This window comes from Pelodiscus sinensis, chromosome 27, assembly GCF_052426305.1.
Source record: "Pelodiscus sinensis isolate ZL-2025 chromosome 27, ASM5242630v1, whole genome shotgun sequence".
NCBI lineage: Eukaryota > Metazoa > Chordata > Testudines > Trionychidae > Pelodiscus > Pelodiscus sinensis.
This window is the reverse complement of record NC_143078.1, coordinates 10,553,534-10,566,540: the sequence shown is the minus strand read 5'-3', so window position 1 is coordinate 10,566,540 and position 13,007 is coordinate 10,553,534. Positions and strand designations below refer to the sequence as shown.

Here is a 13,007-nt window from a genome sequence, read left to right as displayed (position 1 = left end):
GCTCTATATTTTAGAAACATTGTCTGTTTGTCTCCCTGTTTGATCAAGAACTGCTCCTAAACGGAAAGAGCTAGGACCACCAAATTCGGTAGGCAGCATCCTTTTATTATAACTTAAACCAAGGTCGGGGTTGATTGTACCAGGGCACTCGGAAATGCCTGGAATGGGACTGCTTCTCCTAAAACCAAACAGAAAAGAGAATCACCAAAGCAAATACAGCCCTTAAAAATGGACATAACGGAATGAATGTTGAAAGAGACTAAACCAAGATGAGCCAGAAGAACCAGATGGACCTAGAATAGCATTGCTTCTGAAGAAACCTTAAGAAAAGAGATAAAAGGGAGACATTTGGAGTACTGCTCTGTTTGGGCACTGCCAAGGAAAGCTGTTGGTTTTATATAGGTTCTTGAACCACAGTCCTCAGCAAAGCCTGAGCGCATTCCAGTAATTCATAAACAGATATAACAGTAGCCGCCAACATGTCAGGAAGTTATTCTTGAATTGCCCAGTAGGAGGATTCTCAGCCCTTCCTTTGTGTCACCACTTGCCATTAAAGATGGGACACAGCTCCAAAAAAGCTCTGGTCTAAAATGACCATTCCTATCATAGAATCCTAGAACTGGAAGGGACCTCGAGAAATCATCAAGTCCTTCACGGTAAAACCAAGCACCATCTAGCTCATCCCTGATAGGTGTCTATCTAACCTGCTCTTAAATATCTCCGGTGATGGAGATTCCACCACCTCCCTAGGCAATTTATTCCAGTGCTTAACCACCCTGACAGTTAGGAAGTTTTTTCCTAGTGTCCAACCTAAACTTCCCCTGCTGCAATTTAAGCCCATTGCTTCTTGTCCTATCCTCAGATGTCAAGGAGAACAATTTTCCCTCCTCCTGTACCACCCTTTTTGGTTCTTGAAAACTGCTCTCATGTCCCCTCTCAGTCTTCTCTTTTTCAAATGAAACACACCCAATTCTTTCAGTCTTCTCTCACAGCTCATGTTTTCTGGACCTTTAACCATTTTTGCTGCTCTTCTCTGGACCTTCTCCAATTTCTCTGTTTTTGTTTGTTTGTTTTATTTGTTTTTGAAATGCGGTTCCCAGAACTGGAGGCAATACTCTAATTGAGGCCTAATCAGTGCAGAGTAGAGCAAAAGAATTACTTCTCATATCTTGCTCACAAGACTCCTGTTAATGCATCCTAGAATGATGTTTGCTTTTTTCCCAACAGTGTCACACTGTTGGCTCATATTTACCTTGCGGTACACTATGGCCCCTAGATCCCTTTCTGCAGTACTCCTTCCTAGACAGTCACTTCCTATTCTTCTTATGTGAAACTGATTGTTCCTTCCTAAGTGGAGCACTTTGCATTTGTCCTTATTAAACTTCATACTATTTACCTCAGACCATTTCTCTAGTTTGTTCAGAGCGTTTTGAATTATGACCCTTTCCTCCAAAGCACTTGCAACCTCTCCCAGCTTGGTACCATCTGCAAACTTAATAAGTGTATTCTCTTTGCCAGTATCTAAATTGTTGATGAAGATATTGAACAGAACCAGTTCCAAAACAGATCCCTGTGGAACCCCACTTGTTATACCCTTTCAGCATGACTGTGAACCTTTAATTACTACTCTCTGAGACCGGTTATCCAGCCAATTATGCACCCACCTAATAGTAACCCCATCTAGGTTGTATTTCCCTAGTTTATTGATAAGAAGGTCATGCGAGACCGTGTCAAATGCCTTACTAAAGTCTAGTATACCACGTCCACTGCTTCTCCCTTATCCATAAGACATATTATCTTATCAAAGATTGGTTTGTTCTTTACAAATCCATGCTGGCTGTTACCTATCACCTTATTATCTTCCAGTTGTTTGCAGATGAATTCCTTAATTACTTGCTCCATTATTTTCCCTGGCACAGAAGTTAAACTGACTGCTCTGCTTATACATTTCTGCAATTCCTCTGACCCTTATCCAAATCTCTCAGCTCTTTCCATTTGGGATGTTGGCACAAGAGTCTTACTTGGATGCTTCCTCTGGTCTGTGTTCCACAAGAACACAAGAGCAAAAGAAAATGAAGAGGAATGAGTGTGTCAGTCATCCTTGGTATCCTTGAAGTACAGGAAATCAGGGAAAAACAATGAGAAGTCCTGAGGCACTTTAGGGTGCATCTACACTGCACCCAGAGCTCAAAATAAGCTACACAATTTGAGCTACGCAAATTGCGTAGCTTATTTTGAGCATATTTTAAAATGGCTTATTTTGAAAATTGATGCTATCTACACAGCACTTATTTCAAAATAAATCGCTATTCCAAAAAGTCCCTTACTCTTCGTGGAATGAGGTTGACAGGGACGTCAGAATAGCAAGCTGGTTATATTTCGAAATAAGGGGCGTGCTATTTCAGGATACCTCCCAAAATACCACTGCAGTGTAAACATAGCCTTCGAGATTAACAGCTTTATTAGGGCATAAGCTTTCATGGGTAAAACCCACTTCATCAGATGAATTGGAGCAGAAGTTATAGAAATAGAAGTATATATATAGAGGAAGAAATTGCCTGTGTTAATAAAGCTAATCAAGTCATCAACATGGGCAACTTCTTCCTTGAATATACTCCTATTTCTGTAATTCTCCAATTCATCTGGTGAAGTGGGTTTTACCCACGAAAACATATGTCCCAATAAAGTGGTTAGTCTCTAAGGGAATGTCTACACAGCCACCCTAGTTCGAACTAGTGTGGCTAATGTAGTCATTCGAACTCATTGCAGGAGGAGTAACGGTAGTTTGAATTAGGAGCTTTGAATTATGGGCAGGGAGTTCGAACTATGGGGCATTTAAAAATGGCGGCGCCCTGGAACATGCAAATAAAGCCCGGGATATTTAAATCCCGGGCTTCATTTGCAAGTTCGAATGACTACATTAGCCACACTAGTTCGAACTAGACATACCCTAAGGTGCCACAGTACTCCTCGCTGTTTTTGCCAATACAGACTAACACGGCTATCCTTCCTGGAAATCTGGGGCCATTCTGACATCCATCTGAAGTCAGAGCAAAGATTAGTTGAACTAGTCCTGAGAGCAGCTTGTCCTTTGTTTACACTCACAGCTAAACTGTGTTACATCCAGTTCAGCTAAAGCAACTTCTGACCACCAGTTGCCAATATGGTGCAATTTCTAGTTGTTTGCACAGAAGTTTTAAAACATGTTGATTAGATCTTAACAACTAAAAATAGTGTAACACTCCTTCCAATTTCTCTCTCTCTCCTCCCCAATCTCTCTCTTACTCACTCACTCACACACGCACACGCGCGCGCGCGCACACACACACACACACACACACACACACCTCTCTCTTTTTATCCTACTCAAGGCCGTGCCCAAATATTGGCCCATGCTACCTTTCCAGTGGAAATAGAGTACCAGAGAAATAAATTCATCAATGAATGGACATGCCCGTCTACTTGTAACAGGTGTTAGTTTTGCATATTTTGTATTGTACAAAGTTCCCAGTGAAATAGGTGAAGATAAACATTATTCAGTGTCACCAGCTCTGTTTTTCCAGCAAATCTTGCAATATTTGGTATGGTTTTGGTCTTAAAGTCCCAGCTTCTGGATTCTAGTGATAACATGAACATTCCAGCTTTTCTTTTTCCCTTAAGTAAGTTTCTAGTCCTTGTGGTTGAAGAGAAAAAGTCTGAAAGTGTGATTCAAGGGCACCCTGAAGGCTCAGAAACCAGCAGGCAAATGAAAAAAACATTTTTAAAATAATCTTTCACTTTTTAAGCCAATACCATGATTGACTGAGGCCTGACTCATGATTTTTGAATGCTTATTGCATCCTATTGTGTCTGTGCTTATAAAAAAAATGTTTTCCTATGCCCAGTTGACATTCATTTTTTCTCCTCCAACATATTTTTAAAAATATTATTTAGCAGTTATGTTGTGTGCATCATTAATGGTGGACAGCAAGTACTCCATTTTGTTACCTAATAAGGACTCAGGCATGTACTTGTAAAATGGAAGGGGAAATCTATTAACCTGCATAAAACCAGCATGTTATCCTGGTTCAGCAATGGATTCTCTGATCTTGGTCCTGATTATGAGGTGCAGACTGTATCCGCATTTGTATAAAAGTGTAACTGGGGAAGGTGCAGGAATGACATTTTAGTCCGCTGAGTAATCTTATGAGTAAAGCAAACCTCAGGATTTCTGGGCCCTACCTCAGTTTCCCCATTTGAGGATAAGAAGTCATTCTGTTGGGTGCTGAGGCTTGCGTGAAAGGTGGTGAGATGTCCCGCATTGTAAGGGAAGGCTGGTGAAATGCAGCAGCTATATGACAAGATTAGGATCGGGCAATACCCAATCCAACACTTCACACATCAACCTCTACTCACTAGCCTATAGTCAGTGTCTGCTCACAGCCATTCATCTGGGGTGAGCGATGGCTTTAGAGACAACTGCCGGGGCTCAGCAGCTCGCCGGGAAGATCACTCATAACCCCAGAAGATTTCAGGTCAGCCTCGTGTCTGCTTCCAGTGCCATGAGCAGCTGCGCCTGCAGCTCTCTCCCTGCAGGTCCCTGGAACGTCAGCCTTTGCTCAAGAGGAAAACAGCCCGTTCCTGGCCGGGCGGCATTGGGTGAAGGATCATGAGGCCGAGCAGACTGAGCAGTAGGCTGGGAGTCAGAAGGGCTGACTTCTATTCCTTGCTCTGTCACTGACCTGCTGAGTTAGCTTGGGAGAGCCACTCCCACCTCGCTGTGCCTCAGTTTCCCTTTCCAGCCTTTGCCTGTCAGGTCTGTTAGACTGTCAAAGTGGGATATTTAAGGACATTGAGGCTTCTAAAACGCATCGATTTCAGTGGAAGTTCGGTGCCTGAATCCTTTAAAAACATCCAGCCCGAAACTCTGTGGGGTGGGGATGGTCTCTGAGCATGTGTACAAACAGCACCCAGCACATCGAGACCCTGAGGCGCTGCCAACAGTACGACTGCAAAGAAGTAAAACTCTGTGGATTTCAGGGGTGGTGGAGGGTTGCTCAAACCCTGGCAGGATCTGTCTCCCCAGGTGAGTTGTGCAAGAGGTTATCGAGGAGATCAGAGTCCCGGGGGCTGAACAAGGAGAGATAGAAAGAAGCCTCTGGCTCATAAGACACTTGGGGTGGGACTGCAAGTGCTGCTAACGTGCAGTGTCTTCTTAGAGCCCCTGAGTGGGCAGGCCTCCCTTGGGCACCAAACCCACAGCTTTACCAGTCATTCTCCACTGCTGTGTTGGGCAACCTGCGGCCCATTGGGGTTCGTCTGCAGCCTGCGCACTGCCTCTCTGTCCCCCTCTCCCACACCTCTCAGGCACGGAGGGAGGGGGCACTGGAGCCCTGCACTTACCTACTCCACCCCTTCCCTCCCAGCACTTTTGGAGTGCTGTGAATTGGCTGATTCAGGGGAAATCTACACTGCACGGCTATTTCAAAATAAGCTATTCCGGACTAGTTCGCTTATTTCGAAATAGCACATCTACACTGCAGGGAAGCCTCAACATTGGCCCGAGGCAGGCTTCCCTAATGTGGACGTGCTATCTCGATCAGAGCCCCAGGAGGCAGTGGGGAGGAATAACTTAGAATGGCCCTACTGAGGGGCGATTTCGAAATAGCAGCCGTGGAGCATCTACACAGGCCTTTTTCGAAATAGCTATTTTAGAAGAGGCGTTATTGCTCACGGAATGAGGTTTACAGATTTCAGAATAAGCCGCCCATTATTTCGAAATTATTTTGAAATGGTGGAATGGCTGTGTAGATGCTCGCGTTGTTATTTCGGAATAATGCTAGTTATCTCGGAATAACGGTGCATCCTCAGTGTTCAAGCTCTGGGAGGGAGAGGGAGGAGGGGGGTTGGAGTGGGAATCGGTGCTGGCAGGGAGGGGGAAGGGTAGGGAGTCACTTGTGCGGCTCAATCCCTAGTCTTGGCTGCCTGTCGCTGCTCTATTGGGGGCCTTGTTATGCCAAGTTTCCGTCTGTGATGCAGTGACACTCTTCAGAGCAGGAGGCATCAGAGTCCTATGGAGCGTTACACGGGACATGACTGAAATGATATTGAATGCATGGCTTCTTCCACCCAGAAGGTGTATAGCTCCCGGCGGGGGGATCTCCCCAAGGGATGGTTAGGAGGCAGGACTCCTGGGTTCTACTCTCAGCTCTGCTGATGATTTTCCATGCAAATGCGAGGAGGTTACATCACCTACTCCTCACAAGAGGCTAATAAAACCTCCTGTCTGTTTCACAAGTCTTGTTACTAAAGCACTTTAAAATCCTGAGCTGAAAGCTGCTCCACAAGGGTGCGGTGTTTAGCGGATAGTTGTTTTCCCCTGGGCCGGGTCTGGAAAGCACCCAGCAGGGAAGAAGGTGCAGAAGCAACATCAAAGAAGGGGTTGATCTGCCTCCTTGCAGGGTCTCTCATGCCTGTTTGAAGTGTGAGCATGTTTGGGCTGTTTCCCGGACTGCCTCCCACCGCGACAAGGAAATCTGAGTTCCTGCCCGCGAAGGTGCCCCCGTTCGTGGGGCGCTGAGCGGTTCATGGTGACACTCATGCACTGACACTGCATCAGGTCAATCTCAGAACCACAGAGAGCAGGGAACTCTTCTCGCCTCCCTGCCTCAGTGCCAGGAGAGACTTGATGCTGCGTCAACAGCTCAGGAGACCCGTGGAACACTTGGGTATCGCGGCAGCTCGCCTGTGGGCGTGCCTCTAAAGAGGGAGTCAGTGTGCATGCCATAGGGGAGAGCCCACTTGTCCAAATGTTCCCATGTGGAACATTTCTGCCCGTGGTCTGGCCTGTTTGTTCCCATGGAAATGAATCTAATTGCTAATTTCCTCCCTCCACCTCTCTGTTTGTATAGGAGACCGGGTGTATGGTGTAATTAATCATGTATGAAGAGCACTAGCCAGCTCCCCGTCTCTCCAAATTACTCGTGTTGCATTAGTATCGACAGCCGCCATTGTTCTAGGCACTGCAGACACATCGTGAGAGACTGTTCCTGCCCTCACAAGCTTCTGCTCTAAACAAACAAAAGGGGGGTGACGATCCCCATTTTATATTTGAGGCATAGTGACTGGCCCATGCCATGGGGTCTGTGACAGAGTTGGGAATTGAAACTAGCTCTCCAAAGTCCTTGTTTAAGAGCTTAACCGCAAAGTCGTCCTTTCTCTCATCTTTTACTAGCCCCGGCTACGGCTACACTGTGGGTTTTTTACGGAAGAGGAAATGCAAATAGACGCTCATTTGCATATCGCATGCTCTCATTTGCATATCTTCTTCTGATCCTTTTTGTGGAAGAGGTTTTTGCGATAAAAAGCCCTGTGTAGATGGGGCCATTTGTCAGAAAAAAACCCTTTTGTGCAAGAGCCTGTAAACCTCATTTTTTGAGGAATAAGGGATCTTGCACAAAAAGGGGTTTTTCCGACAAACGGCCCGGTCTACAGAGGCCTTTTTATCGCAAAAATCTCTTCCGCAAAAAGAATTGGAAGAAGATATGCAAATGAGAGCGCAAGATACGCAAATGAGCTCTCCATTTGCATTTCCTCTTCTGCAAAAAACCCCACAGTGTAGACGTAGCCTTCCAGGGGTAACCCCTAGTTAGCTGGAAAGCTAATATTTCAGGTGTTGGGTCCCATCCTCTAGTCACTTGGTTTGGGGTAAGCCAGAAATGACCTTACTTAAGTCAGTGCAGTTACAGGGAGAAACATGCGTATGTGACCATCATTGCAGGCTTTTGTGAGTAGCCAATTGTGTCTTTTTCTAATTGTGTCAGTGTTTTGTCTATTCAGGGCACCCTATAAAAGTGTGAATAATAACTGCTGGGCTAGATCCAGCTGTCCGATAGCACTCGAGTAGGACAGGGAAATTCCACTCATATCAGTTCCAGGTTTACACAAAGGCAGTGGAAAATCTGAAATGCAAACTCGGGATCATGTAGTGTGAAGGACTTGCACCAAAACTCATTCAAGTCAATGGAATTTTTGCCATTGGCTTTCGATCTGGCCGATAAGGGCAAACGCTGCAAGCCAAATTCCTGACAGGAGCATGACAGCCCAGACAAATGACTGCAGGATTTCGCTCTGTGTGGCCACTATTTTCTTTACACCCAGGCATGCACCTCTTTTTCTCCCATGGCTGGAGTTTTCAAGGGGTTCACATAAGGGATATTAGCATGTAGCTGTTTACATTATTAACCGATAAGCCTGGGCTCATCAGTTAATCCCACCGACAACACGCACCTCCACCCTTTCTGCCTCTGATACAGAGGCAGCAAAGGCAGGAGCCAGTGCCCACAGGGAGCCGGCTTTAAAGCCAGCTCTCTGCACATGTTCTCCCTTGCTGCATCCCACAGAGGCAGCAGTGCAGGGTGCGGGGGAGGAGGGGAAGGTAGGAGCTGGTCCCCCTTAAAACAGCTCCCCCCGAGCACTGACTCCCACAGAACTGCCTCGCCCTCCCACCATGCTGCTGCCTCTGATACAGAAGCAGCAGTGTGGAGGGGGGGCAGGTGGGAGATGGGTACACCTGGGAAGCCAGCTTTCAAGCCAGCTCACTGTGTGTACCGGCTCCCATGGAGGCACCTCCCCCCCATCCCCTGCACTGCTGTCTCTGTATCAGTGGGGTAGGGAGGTCAGGTGGGAGCCAGGAGCTTAAAACACTGGTTCCCGCCTGCCCCCCGGAATGTAAACGTGTGACCGCTGAAAAATTCAGCAATTATATGTTTACAAAAACCCACATTTGCTAACATCCCTAGTTCACGCCCTCCTACTCACTCTGAGCACAGGACCCAAATTCTCAACACAAACCTTGGCTGAAGTTGCTGAATTTCTCCTGGTTTGGCATCAAAACAGGCAAAAGCACATGCGTGAGGGAAAGCTCTACAGGAGTGAATAGGGGTCCTGTAAAATCCACAGGGGTCTACAGAAATTACAGTAACAACCTAAACAATTGCCTAGAGAATGAAGGCTGTTTGTTGGGGGGTTTTAACGGCCTGCAGAATTCTGCAGCAAGGGAGAGAATTCTCTGCTCCATGCTACAAGGGTTTTTTAAAAACCTCTAGAAAATTGCATCTTTTATTCTGTCGGGCGGTCCCAGAAGGGACTTTAATCTTGATGTTCGTGTGAAGCCATAAACCAGTCCAGCTTTGCTGGTATGTAAAAAAAATAGCTGTGAGCAAAATCCCCTGTATGTTTACATTCAGGGTCTTAAATCCCTCTGAACTTAGGAGGAGGGCTTAGCACGGCTCACATGCCTCTGTTGAGTGTCTGTCTAGGTGCTTATATTACCCCAATCCATATCCAAGCAGGTCAGCATCCGGAATGAATTTTTTCCTCTCCTTTTCCTCCTCTCCCCCTGAGTTAGGGAAGGAGGGGGAGCTGAGGCACTGGATAGATTAAAAGTTAACTATCCAGGAAATCAGTAGCAGAGCTCAGCATCAAATCGCAAGTCTTTCAAGTGCCGAGCTAATGCTCTGTCCATCCTCCCCCAGCCTTTTGGTGGAGCATGCCCTTCTATACCCCTGCTCTTCTCTCTATTAGCCTCTTGGACCTGTTCCAGAGTCCCTTAGCGTGCATGCGAAGATGCCACTGACCCCAGCAGACTTTGGATCAGGCCCTCCTCCCTTGTGTCATTATGGCCACGCTAATTATATGTGTGAGGTCTGCCTCCTTTCCTCCCCGTCTGCCTCCTTCTCCGTCTGCCTGCATGTAGGATCTCTTGTTATATCGAGTATAATGAGGGGTCCAAGGCCTGCCTCTCTCTCCCCGCCCTCTGCCCCTTCCCGCCTGCATGTAAGATCTCTTGCTACAGTCAGTGTAATTATGGGTGCTCGGTCTAGCTTTATCCTCCTGAGGTATAATTTAGCTTTATATAAAGTGCAGTTCCACCCCAATGCTGCTGCACCTCCAGCCCCTGTGGTATAAACGGTTGCTATTCTGAGTGCCAAAGGGGCATGGGGGAGGGGGAGAGGTTGATAGGCGGTCTGGGAGGCCCGCAGAAGACAGTGAGGGGGGCTCGGTAGAAAGGGGACGTTTCTTCACGTTGGCAGTATCTGAAGTAGCTTTGCCTGCACTAGAGGAATAGCCCGAGTTTGATACACCCTGTGTCCAGACATCAAAGCCGGCTCAGGGGTGTGACAAGCCAGCCTGGCTGCTGTAGGGTTCTTGCCCACCCTCAGGACTAACCATGACAGAGCTTGAATTCATGGGGCTGGAAATCCGTGTTGTGTTGTGACAGCAGAGCCAACTGAAGTTACCTGGAGAGGGGGTGGAGTCTCCATCCCTGGAGGTTTTTAAATCTCAGCTTGACAAAGCCCTGGCTGGGATGATTTAGTTGGGATTGGTCCTGCCTTGGGCAGGGGGCTGGACTTGATAACTTCCTGAGGTCTCTTCCAGCTCTATGGTTCTATGAGCAGAGCCAACTGAAGTCGTCCTCAGGCTGTCCCACGGTAGCTCGCCTCACAAGTGTGCAAGGCCTGGATTTTGGGGAATCCTTCTGTCAGCTCCACTGCATTCCTACCAATACCCATGCCTGCTCTTGTTCCCCCTCCTGCATTGGGGGTACCCTCCTCCGTGCCCACTGCCATGTGCTGAGGGTGGCACATCTGATTTGCCCGTCTCCTGCGGGCCCGACAAAAGCCACGCCAAGGGAACCTGAAGGGCCTGTCAGCTGGCTGTAGCTGAAGCCTGGGTGTGTGGCAACCAGTGGCTCGGTCTGTGAGGGTGAGAAAGAGCTGTACCTTTCTAGCAGGCTTCGGGAGCACGTGGCCTATGCCGGAAGACTTCCTCCTTCTTCTCACTGGTCTCACGGTGCCGCTTGTCAGCTGGTGATGCAGCTGCAGTACCAGCACCCCCACCTTTCTCTTGCGCTCACTGGCCTCTTCCTCCCATCTGGGGTGTTCCTCAGAGCAATGCCCTTCTAATGCCCAGGATTTCGTGGCAGTGCCCTACGTCCATGCCAGCGAAGATTCCCCCAGCACAGGGCTTTGTATTCACCCTGCTGTGAGAAAGCACAGCAATCCGTGTCCTGGACAGACCCCTTAGCAGCGTGAGCTCCCCTCACTAAGCTGGTAGCGTGGGCTTTCTCCCAGCACTGCCCTACCCATGCCCATGTGGGACTCCCAAAGGGGCCGAACGAAAATGCCAAATATTTTTTCCATGGTGGAAGAGACCTCTGTTCCAATTTCATTTCAAGCCACGGTGGAGACGGCTACACAGATCGCGGCCGGGCGCCTCCCTGCCGAGGTTGTCAGATGGATGCTCGTGCTGCTGTGTAGGCATCGTGTTTCGGGTTGGTGCTCAGGTTCAGAAGCTGGGGGTGGGAAATGGGCTTCAGTATGGCTCAAAAAAGATATTTTGGCCTTGGAAAAGGGTTCAGAAAAGGGCAACTAAAATGATTAGGGGTTTGGAACGGGTCTCATATAAAGAGAGGCTAAAGCGACTGGGACTTTTCAGTTTAGAAAAGAGGAGACTGAGGGGGGATAGGATAGAGGTCTATAAAATCATGAGTGGTGTGGAGAGGGTGAATAAAGAAAAGTTATTTATTAGTTCCCATAATAAAAGAACTAGAGGACACCAAATGAAATTAATGGGTAGCAGGTTTAAAACTAATAAAAGAAAGTTCTTCTTCACACAGCGTGTCGTCAACCTGTGGAACTCCTTGCCAGAGGAGGCGGTGAAGGCTAGGACTATAACAGAGTTTAAAAAGAAGCTAGATAATTTCATGGAGGTTAGGTCCATAAAAGGCTATTAGCCAGGGGACAGAAATGGTGTCCCTGGCCTCTGTTTGTCAGAGGCTGGAGAAGGATGGCACGATACAAATAGCTTGATCATTGTCTTCGGTCCACCCTCTCTCGGGCACCTGGTGCTGGCCACTGTCGGCAGACAGGATACTGGGCTAGATGGACCTTTGGGCTGACCCAGTACGGCCGTTCGTATGTTCTTATGAGCCATATCTTCCGAGCGCTGTCTACATGGCTGATTTGACATTCTCTCGTGTGGGCGCTGCAAGCCCAGGCTGCGGACCAGGCTAGGAGGCTCCCTGCCAGGAACGGCATAAGGGGCAGGGCAGTTTTGCTTTCCACAGGGTACACAATTGGGCCTAAGACCTGGTGACTGTTTTGAATTGCTGCACCTTCCTGGGAGCACGCTGACGTCATGCCCCAGACATTCGAAAATAACCGGGGCTGGGATTTAAACAAAACCAAACAACACACCAGCCTGTTTCGGTGTAAAAACACCCTGAGACACTGTGTGATTTTTAATTGTGAAAACCTGGTGGTTTCAAAATGATGCAAAAGGAAGGCTTTAAATCATGATTGGAGGACTTCAGTAGCTCAGCAAGGGGGGAGTCTATTTCAGGAAGGTGAGGTTCTGTGACCTGCAACATGCAGGAGCTCAGACTAGATTGGTCTTAAAGTCTGAGACGCTTATTTAATTGTTCCTGGTCACAGACTAGGAGCCCACTGTGTTAGGTGCTGTACAAACACAGAGCATGATAGTTCCTTCCCCCAGAGAATTCACAGGTGCTCAGTGCCGGCCCGACTCTGTTCCAGCAAAGTCCAGGGAACTTTTACCTTTAACTGCACAAGGAGCCGTTGGAGTTGGACCATGCTGAACACTTTTGAAGATGCCACCCCAAAAAGGACCAGATCTTCAAGGGGTGTAAATCAACGCAGCTCCCTTGGCTTCACTGCAGCTGTGTCTGTTTGCACTGGCTAAAGATCTGGCCTGAGGCTTCTTAACTTCCTTGTGAATGGTCTGCCTGCTGCCTTTGCACTGCTTAAGGGTTGTGAAGCTGGAACAGCTGATGGAAGAGGTGTCTCATGATTTCCTAGAACTCCTCCCTCAGTCTGTCTGAACCCATTTGTCATCTCTTGTCTTAATGTAAGCTCCTTGGGACAGGAACTGTCTACTTTCTGTGTTCGTACAGCACCTAACGCCATGGGTTCCTGCTCTGTGGTATACTAACACACACAATAATA

At 47.7% G+C, this 13,007-nt stretch overlaps 1 protein-coding gene across 5 annotated transcripts in view; it reads left to right on the top strand.

Annotated features, from left to right (window-relative positions):
• The window catches only part of MDFI (MyoD family inhibitor), a 48,752-nt gene that overhangs the window by 18,412 nt on the left and 17,333 nt on the right, over positions 1–13,007 (top strand). The window lies entirely within an intron of this gene.